The following is a 10,299-nucleotide window of genomic DNA, read 5'->3' on the forward strand; positions in this document are numbered from 1 at the left end:
GACAGAATCAGCAAGTGAGAGAGTAAGAGAGAGAGAGTGAGAGGGACAGTATGAGAGAGAGAGAGAAAGAGGCAGAGTGAGAGGTACAGGGAGAGAAACAAAGAGGAAGAGAGAGTGAGAGAGACAGTGTGAGAGAGAGAGCGAGAGAGATTGAGAGAGAAAGAGTGTGAGAGCGCGTGAGAAAGTGAGAGAGAGCATGAGAAAGAATGAAAGCGAGAGAGACATAACACAGCATTTATGTGGCACAAATATTACTTGCCACTTATCAGCCAATGTCTGGGCATTGTCCAGATCTCGTTGCAGTTGAACATGTACTGCTTCAGTATCTGAGGAGTCGCGAATGGTGCTGAACTTTGTGCGTTCACTGGCGCACATCCCCACTTCTGATCTTATGATGGAGGGCAGGTCTTTGATGAAGCAGCTGAAGGTGGTTGGGCCTTGGAAACTACCCTGAGGGACTCCTGCAGAGCTATAGTTTCCTTACTTAAAAACATACTTATCCCTGGAGGAACAACTGCAAAATATTCTACATTGACATCTCATTGTTCGATGAGATCGTTTATATCATCTCGAGGAAGAGATGCAATGTCAAATGACCTTCCCCTGATGTCAGACCCACATTTCAAACCCCTTTTGTTCGGTATCAGTCTGCTAATTTTCTTGCAGGCTTTGCACACCTTTTGTGCGTATATTCACAACTGTAAGCAGTTCTAAACACGCAGTAACTCCCCTCCTGACTCCCCCCCCAAAGCCTGTCCCCACTATCGACAAGGCCCAAGTCAGGAGGGTGTGAGGGAATACTCCACCCTTGCCCAGGATTGGGGGGGGGGCGGGGGGGCAGCCCCAACAACACTCGAAAAGCTTGACACCATCCAGAGACAAAGCAGCCTGTTGCTTGATCCACTCCCTCCACCCCTGACCCCATCAGTCGCAATGATGTGCACCACCTACAAGACGCACTGCAGAGACCCACCAAGGCACCTTCCCAAATTCACGACCACTTCCATCTGGAAGGTCAACGGCAGCAGATACGGGCGGCACAGTGGCTCAGTGGTTAGCACTGCTGCCTCACAGCACCAAGGTCCCAGGTTCGATTCCGCCTCAGGTGACTGACTGTGTGGAGTTTGCACGTTCTCCCCGTGTCTGCGTGGGTTTCCTCCAGGTGCTCCGGTTTCCTCCCACAGTCCAAAGATGTGCAGTTCAGGTGAATTGGCCATGATAAATTGCCCGTAGTGTGAGGTGCATTAGTCAGAGGGAAAAGGGTCTGGGTGGGTTACTCTTCAGAGGATCGGTGTAGACTTGTTGGGCCGAAGGGCCTATTTCCACATTGTAGGGAATCTAATCATACAAGGGAACACCACCCCCGGCAAGTTCCCCTCCGAGCCCCTCACCGTCCCTGACTTGGAAATATATTGGCTGTTCCTTCAGTGTCGCTGGGTCAAAACCTTGGAACTCCTTCCCTGAAGGCACACTGTGTTGGGGTGGGGAGTGGGTCCCTACACCACAATGACTGCAGCAACATCCCCCCCAACCTTCTCAAGGGAATGATTGGGGGAGGTAGGGCAATGAATGCTGGGCCCAGCCAGTGACACTCACTAGCCATTAACGCACTCGAATCAAATCCCAGTGCAAGAGATGGTGAAGGTGACGGCTGACGTCGGGAATCAAGTGTTCCAAAAAAGAGCCCTTTGTTCTACCTGACAAGCCAAGCATTGAGGCAACCTACCAAAGGATCAGGAAACAGAGTGCAAACGTCATGGAGACTGGACCCGGTTCTCCCGAAAGACAGAGAGGCAAGATCGACTCTCTCCCCCAAGGGACAAATCCTGCCCCAAATGCCAACCTTCTTCCACGACGAGCGACGCTCAACGTACAGGGCTGCTCTGAGCCCATTGCGGCCAACACCACCATCCCACCCCGGCGCCCAAGTGAAACCCCAAAATGCAACGCTCGATCCTGACCCTCTCTCCGGAAAAATCCTTTCCCAGTGTGGCGGAGGGTGGGGAGAGTGAGTCTCAGCAAGCCGGTCTCAAAGAAAATCCGGCCTGCGTTCTCCGGGAAAAGCGGGCAGTGCAGTCAGCCGCAGGAAGCCACCTTCCGACTCAAATTCCTCGGACACCTTCATCCTGGTGAAAGGACAGCAGATCCGTTCCCCACACCAAGGGGGGGCCCCCCGCCCCATCCCACCCACACACGGCCATTCGGCCCAACAGGTCCATGCCCAACCCTTCATTACTAAGCCATTCTCACAGCTAGCACACCTAATCTCCACCACCCATGGGTGCTCTGCAGGGGAGCAGAGGGGGGCAACTTATCGCAGCCACCCTAGCCTGCACATGTTTTTTCCATCACCCATAGGTGCTGGCCAATGCCCTCAATCCCTGGGCGCCATGTTTTCCAGAACCATCTCTCCCCTCAACACCCTCTCCCTCTGACGTCATCCGCCAGGACAATGGCGTGACGTCACAGCGGTGCCCCAAACCCGCCGCCCAGCCAACGGTGTGACGTAACACGGGACCACAAACTCCGCCCCTCGCTCTGGAATACGCCCGCCCAGGCGATGGTGTGACGCCACGCGCGGACCTCAATAACCCCGCCCCCTCGCTCAGGCGCCACCCGCCCAGACAAGGGTGTGACGCCACGCGCAGACACCCCCCCCCCCAATAAAAGTGCCCCCTCGCACAGGCGCCACCCGCTCAGACAATGGTGTGACATCACGCGCTTACCACCCAATAACCCCGCCCCCTCGCACAGGCGCCACCCGCTCAGACAATGGTGTGACATCACGCGTTTAACCCCACCCCTCCCTCTGGCGTCACCCGCCCAGAGAATGGTGTGACGCCACGCGCAGATGTCCCCCACCCAAACACAGTCCCGCCCACTCGCACCGCCCTCCCGGACAATGGGGTTCCACCAAGCCTGGACCCAGACCACGCCCCCTCCGCTGTGGCACTGCCCACACAGAAAATTGTGTGACATCAAGCCGTTAGCTCCCACTCTGAGGTCACCCACTTGCCAAAAGCGTGACGTCACGCCGCCCCCGCTCTGCTAGCGGCATGACGTCAGAGCCCCGCCCCCTTGCCCGGACCCCGCCTCCTCTCGGAAACAGGAAAGTTGATTTCACTTCGGTCTGGGGGAGAGGCGGCACTGGGAGGTTGGCAGTGTGGTAGATGGGGGATGTCACAGGGGAGGGACCCTCACACACACCCTCACACATACCCTCATACACACACACACACACCCTCACAGACCCCCTCACATACACACCCTCACAGACCCCCTCACACACACCCTCACAGACCCCCTCACACACACACCCTCACAGACCCCCTCACACACACCCTCACAGACCCCCTCACACACACACCCTCACAGACCCCCTCACACACACCCTCACAGACCCCCTCACACACACACCCTCACAGACCCCCTCACACACACCCTCACAGACCCCCTCACACACACACCCTCACAGACCCCCTCACACACACCCTCACAGACCCCCTCACACACACACCCTCACAGACCCCCTCACACACACCCTCACAGACCCCCTCACACACACACCCTCACAGACCCCCTCACACACACCCTCACAGACCCCCTCACACACACACCCTCACAGACCCCCTCACACACACCCTCACAGACCCCCTCACACACACACCCTCACAGACCCCCTCACACACACCCTCACAGACCCCCTCACACACACACCCTCACAGACCCCCTCACACACACCCTCACAGACCCCCTCACACACACACCCTCACAGACCCCCTCACACACACCCTCACAGACCCCCTCACACACACACCCTCACAGACCCCCTCACACACACCCTCACAGACCCCCTCACACACACACCCTCACAGACCCCCTCACACACACCCTCACAGACCCCCTCACACACACACCCTCACAGACCCCCTCACACACACCCTCACAGACCCCCTCACACACACACCCTCACAGACCCCCTCACACACACCCTCACAGACCCCCTCACACACACACCCTCACAGACCCCCTCACACACACCCTCACAGACCCCCTCACACACACACCCTCACAGACCCCCTCACACACACCCTCACAGACCCCCTCACACACACACCCTCACAGACCCCCTCACACACACCCTCACAGACCCCCTCACACACACACCCTCACAGACCCCCTCACACACACCCTCACAGACCCCCTCACACACACACCCTCACAGACCCCCTCACACACACCCTCACAGACCCCCTCACACACACACCCTCACAGACCCCCTCACACACACCCTCACAGACCCCCTCACACACACACCCTCACAGACCCCCTCACACACACCCTCACAGACCCCCTCACACACACACCCTCACAGACCCCCTCACACACACCCTCACAGACCCCCTCACACACACACCCTCACAGACCCCCTCACACACACCCTCACAGACCCCCTCACACACACACCCTCACAGACCCCCTCACACACACCCTCACAGACCCCCTCACACACACACCCTCACAGACCCCCTCACACACACCCTCACAGACCCCCTCACACACACACCCTCACAGACCCCCTCACACACACCCTCACAGACCCCCTCACACACACACCCTCACAGACCCCCTCACACACACCCTCACAGACCCCCTCACACACACACCCTCACAGACCCCCTCACACACACCCTCACAGACCCCCTCACACACACACCCTCACAGACCCCCTCACACACACCCTCACAGACCCCCTCACACACACACCCTCACAGACCCCCTCACACACACCCTCACAGACCCCCTCACACACACACCCTCACAGACCCCCTCACACACACCCTCACAGACCCCCTCACACACACACCCTCACAGACCCCCTCACACACACCCTCACAGACCCCCTCACACACACACCCTCACAGACCCCCTCACACACACCCTCACAGACCCCCTCACACACACACCCTCACAGACCCCCTCACACACACCCTCACAGACCCCCTCACACACACACCCTCACAGACCCCCTCACACACACCCTCACAGACCCCCTCACACACACACCCTCACAGACCCCCTCACACACACCCTCACAGACCCCCTCACACACACACCCTCACAGACCCCCTCACACACACCCTCACAGACCCCCTCACACACACACCCTCACAGACCCCCTCACACACACCCTCACAGACCCCCTCACACACACACCCTCACAGACCCCCTCACACACACCCTCACAGACCCCCTCACACACACACCCTCACAGACCCCCTCACACACACCCTCACAGACCCCCTCACACACACACCCTCACAGACCCCCTCACACACACCCTCACAGACCCCCTCACACACACACCCTCACAGACCCCCTCACACACACCCTCACAGACCCCCTCACACACACACCCTCACAGACCCCCTCACACACACCCTCACAGACCCCCTCACACACACACCCTCACAGACCCCCTCACACACACCCTCACAGACCCCCTCACACACACACCCTCACAGACCCCCTCACACACACCCTCACAGACCCCCTCACACACACACCCTCACAGACCCCCTCACACACACCCTCACAGACCCCCTCACACACACACCCTCACAGACCCCCTCACACACACCCTCACAGACCCCCTCACACACACACCCTCACAGACCCCCTCACACACACCCTCACAGACCCCCTCACACACACACCCTCACAGACCCCCTCACACACACCCTCACAGACCCCCTCACACACACACCCTCACAGACCCCCTCACACACACCCTCACAGACCCCCTCACACACACACCCTCACAGACCCCCTCACACACACCCTCACAGACCCCCTCACACACACACCCTCACAGACCCCCTCACACACACCCTCACAGACCCCCTCACACACACACCCTCACAGACCCCCTCACACACACCCTCACAGACCCCCTCACACACACACCCTCACAGACCCCCTCACACACACCCTCACAGACCCCCTCACACACACACCCTCACAGACCCCCTCACACACACCCTCACAGACCCCCTCACACACACACCCTCACAGACCCCCTCACACACACCCTCACAGACCCCCTCACACACACACCCTCACAGACCCCCTCACACACACCCTCACAGACCCCCTCACACACACACCCTCACAGACCCCCTCACACACACCCTCACAGACCCCCTCACACACACACCCTCACAGACCCCCTCACACACACCCTCACAGACCCCCTCACACACACACCCTCACAGACCCCCTCACACACACCCTCACAGACCCCCTCACACACACACCCTCACAGACCCCCTCACACACACCCTCACAGACCCCCTCACACACACACCCTCACAGACCCCCTCACACACACCCTCACAGACCCCCTCACACACACACCCTCACAGACCCCCTCACACACACCCTCACAGACCCCCTCACACACACACCCTCACAGACCCCCTCACACACACCCTCACAGACCCCCTCACACACACACCCTCACAGACCCCCTCACACACACCCTCACAGACCCCCTCACACACACACCCTCACAGACCCCCTCACACACACCCTCACAGACCCCCTCACACACACACCCTCACAGACCCCCTCACACACACCCTCACAGACCCCCTCACACACACACCCTCACAGACCCCCTCACACACACCCTCACAGACCCCCTCACACACACACCCTCACAGACCCCCTCACACACACCCTCACAGACCCCCTCACACACACACCCTCACAGACCCCCTCACACACACCCTCACAGACCCCCTCACACACACACCCTCACAGACCCCCTCACACACACCCTCACAGACCCCCTCACACACACACCCTCACAGACCCCCTCACACACACCCTCACAGACCCCCTCACACACACACCCTCACAGACCCCCTCACACACACCCTCACAGACCCCCTCACACACACACCCTCACAGACCCCCTCACACACACCCTCACAGACCCCCTCACACACACACCCTCACAGACCCCCTCACACACACCCTCACAGACCCCCTCACACACACACCCTCACAGACCCCCTCACACACACCCTCACAGACCCCCTCACACACACACCCTCACAGACCCCCTCACACACACCCTCACAGACCCCCTCACACACACACCCTCACAGACCCCCTCACACACACCCTCACAGACCCCCTCACACACACACCCTCACAGACCCCCTCACACACACCCTCACAGACCCCCTCACACACACACCCTCACAGACCCCCTCACACACACCCTCACAGACCCCCTCACACACACACCCTCACAGACCCCCTCACACACACCCTCACAGACCCCCTCACACACACACCCTCACAGACCCCCTCACACACACCCTCACAGACCCCCTCACACACACACCCTCACAGACCCCCTCACACACACCCTCACAGACCCCCTCACACACACACCCTCACAGACCCCCTCACACACACCCTCACAGACCCCCTCACACACACACCCTCACAGACCCCCTCACACACACCCTCACAGACCCCCTCACACACACACCCTCACAGACCCCCTCACACACACCCTCACAGACCCCCTCACACACACACCCTCACAGACCCCCTCACACACACCCTCACAGACCCCCTCACACACACACCCTCACAGACCCCCTCACACACACCCTCACAGACCCCCTCACACACACACCCTCACAGACCCCCTCACACACACCCTCACAGACCCCCTCACACACACACCCTCACAGACCCCCTCACACACACCCTCACAGACCCCCTCACACACACACCCTCACAGACCCCCTCACACACACCCTCACAGACCCCCTCACACACACACCCTCACAGACCCCCTCACACACACCCTCACAGACCCCCTCACACACACACCCTCACAGACCCCCTCACACACACCCTCACAGACCCCCTCACACACACACCCTCACAGACCCCCTCACACACACCCTCACAGACCCCCTCACACACACACCCTCACAGACCCCCTCACACACACCCTCACAGACCCCCTCACACACACACCCTCACAGACCCCCTCACACACACCCTCACAGACCCCCTCACACACACACCCTCACAGACCCCCTCACACACACCCTCACAGACCCCCTCACACACACACCCTCACAGACCCCCTCACACACACCCTCACAGACCCCCTCTCGCTCACATATACTCTGGTTAGCGCTCATGCACTCTCTTGCACACACACAAATACAGACAGACTCACTTATGCACACATTCTCACAAATACACACACTCAGTCACGCACATACCCCCGCGCACACCATAGTTACACACAAATGCACACACTCTCACACATTCACAGATACAGACACACACTCACAGATCACACACATGCAGATACATATAGACACCAGCTACACATTAACAGACAGATACACACTCCCGCAGACACACACAAACAGATATACACACAGGCACACACTGAGACAGAAATGGGCGGCACAGTGGCTAGCACCGCTGCCTCACAGCGCCAGGGACCTGGGTTCGATTCCAGCCTCGGGTGACTGTCTGTGTGGAGTTTGCACATTCTCCCTGTGTCTGCATGGGTTTCCTCTGGGTGCTCTGGTTTCCTCCCACAGTCCAAAGATATGCAGGTTAGGGTGGATTGGCCGTGGGAAATTAACCATAGTGCTCATGGATGTGCAGGTTAGGGTGAATTGGCCGTGCTAAATTACCCATAGTGCTCATGGATGTGCAGGTTTGCTAAATTACCCATAGTGCTCATGGATGTGCAGGTTAGGGTGAATTGGCAGAGCTAAATTACCCATAGTGCTCATGGATGTGCAGGTTAGGGTGGAATGGCCATGCTAAATTACCCATAGTGCTCAGGAATATGCAGGTTCGGGTGGATGGCCACAGTAAATTACCCATAGTGCTCAGGGATGTGCAGGTTAGGGTGGATTGGCCATGCTAAATTACCCATAGTGCTCATGTATGTGCAGGTTAGGGTGGAATGGCCATGCTAAATTACCCATAGTGCTCAGGGATATGCAGGTTAGGGTGGATGGCCACAGTAAATTACCCATAGTGCTCAGGGATGTGCAGGTTAGGGTGGATTGGCCGTCCTAAATTACCCATAGTGCTCATGGATGTACAGGTTAGGGTGGAATGGCCATGCTAAATTACCCATAGTGCTCAGGGATATGCAGGTTAGGGTGGATGGCCACAGTAAATTACCCATAGTGCTCAGGGATGTGCAGGTTAGGGTGGATTGGCCAACGTAACTTACCCATAGTGCTTAGGGATGTGCAGGTTAGGGTGGAATGGCCATGCTAAATTACCCATAGTGCTCAGGGATATGCAGGTTAGGGTGAATTGGCCATGCTAAATTACCCATAGTGCTCAGGGATGTGCAGGTTAGGGTGGATTGGCCATGATAAATTGCCCCAAGTGCTCAGGGATGTGCAGGTTAGGATGGATTGGCCACGCTAAATTACCCATAGTGCTCAGGGAAGTGCAGGTTAGGGGGAATGGCCATGCTAAATTACCCATAGTGCTCAGGGATATGCAGGTTAGGGTGAATTGGCCATGCTAAATTACCCATAGTGCTCAGGGATGTGCAGGTTAGGGTGGATTGGCCAACGTAAATTACCCATAGTGCTCAGGGATATGCAGGTTAGGGTGGATGGCCACAGTAAATTACCCATAGTGTTCAGGGTTGTGGAGGTTAGAGTGGATTGACCATGCTAAATTACCCATAGTGCTCAGGGATGTGCAGGTTAGGGTGGATTGACCAATGTAAATTACGCATAGTGCTCAGGGATGTGCAGGTTAGGGTGGATTGGCCATGCTAATTTACCCATAGTGCTCAGGGATGTGCAGCACAGGGTGAATTGGCCATGCTAAATAACCCACAGTGCTCAGGGATGTGCAGGTTAGGGTGGATTGGCCATGCTAAATTACCCATAGTGCTCAGGGTGGATTGGCCACGCTAAATTATCCATCGTGTTCAGGGATGTGGAGGTTAGGATGGATTGACTATGCTAAATTATCCATAGTGCTCAGGGTTGTGCAGGGTTAGAGTGGATTGGCCATGCTAAATTACCCATGGTGCTCAGGGATGTGCAGGTCAGGGTGAATTGGCCGTGCTAAATTACCCATTGTGCTCAGGGTGGATTGGCCATGCTAAATTACCCACAGTGCTCAGGGATGTGCAGGTTAGGGTGGATTGGCCATGCTAATTTACCCATAGTGCTCAGGGATGTGCAGGTTAGGGTGGATTGGCCA

At 57.5% G+C, this 10,299-nt stretch overlaps 1 protein-coding gene across 1 annotated transcript in view; it reads right to left on the reverse strand.

The window, feature by feature from the left end:
* The window catches only part of LOC122542992 (hexokinase-2-like), a 49,289-nt gene that overhangs the window by 36,143 nt on the left and 2,847 nt on the right, over window positions 1–10,299 (reverse strand). The window lies entirely within an intron of this gene.

This window comes from Chiloscyllium plagiosum, chromosome 42, assembly GCF_004010195.1.
Source record: "Chiloscyllium plagiosum isolate BGI_BamShark_2017 chromosome 42, ASM401019v2, whole genome shotgun sequence".
Lineage (NCBI taxonomy): Eukaryota > Metazoa > Chordata > Chondrichthyes > Orectolobiformes > Hemiscylliidae > Chiloscyllium > Chiloscyllium plagiosum.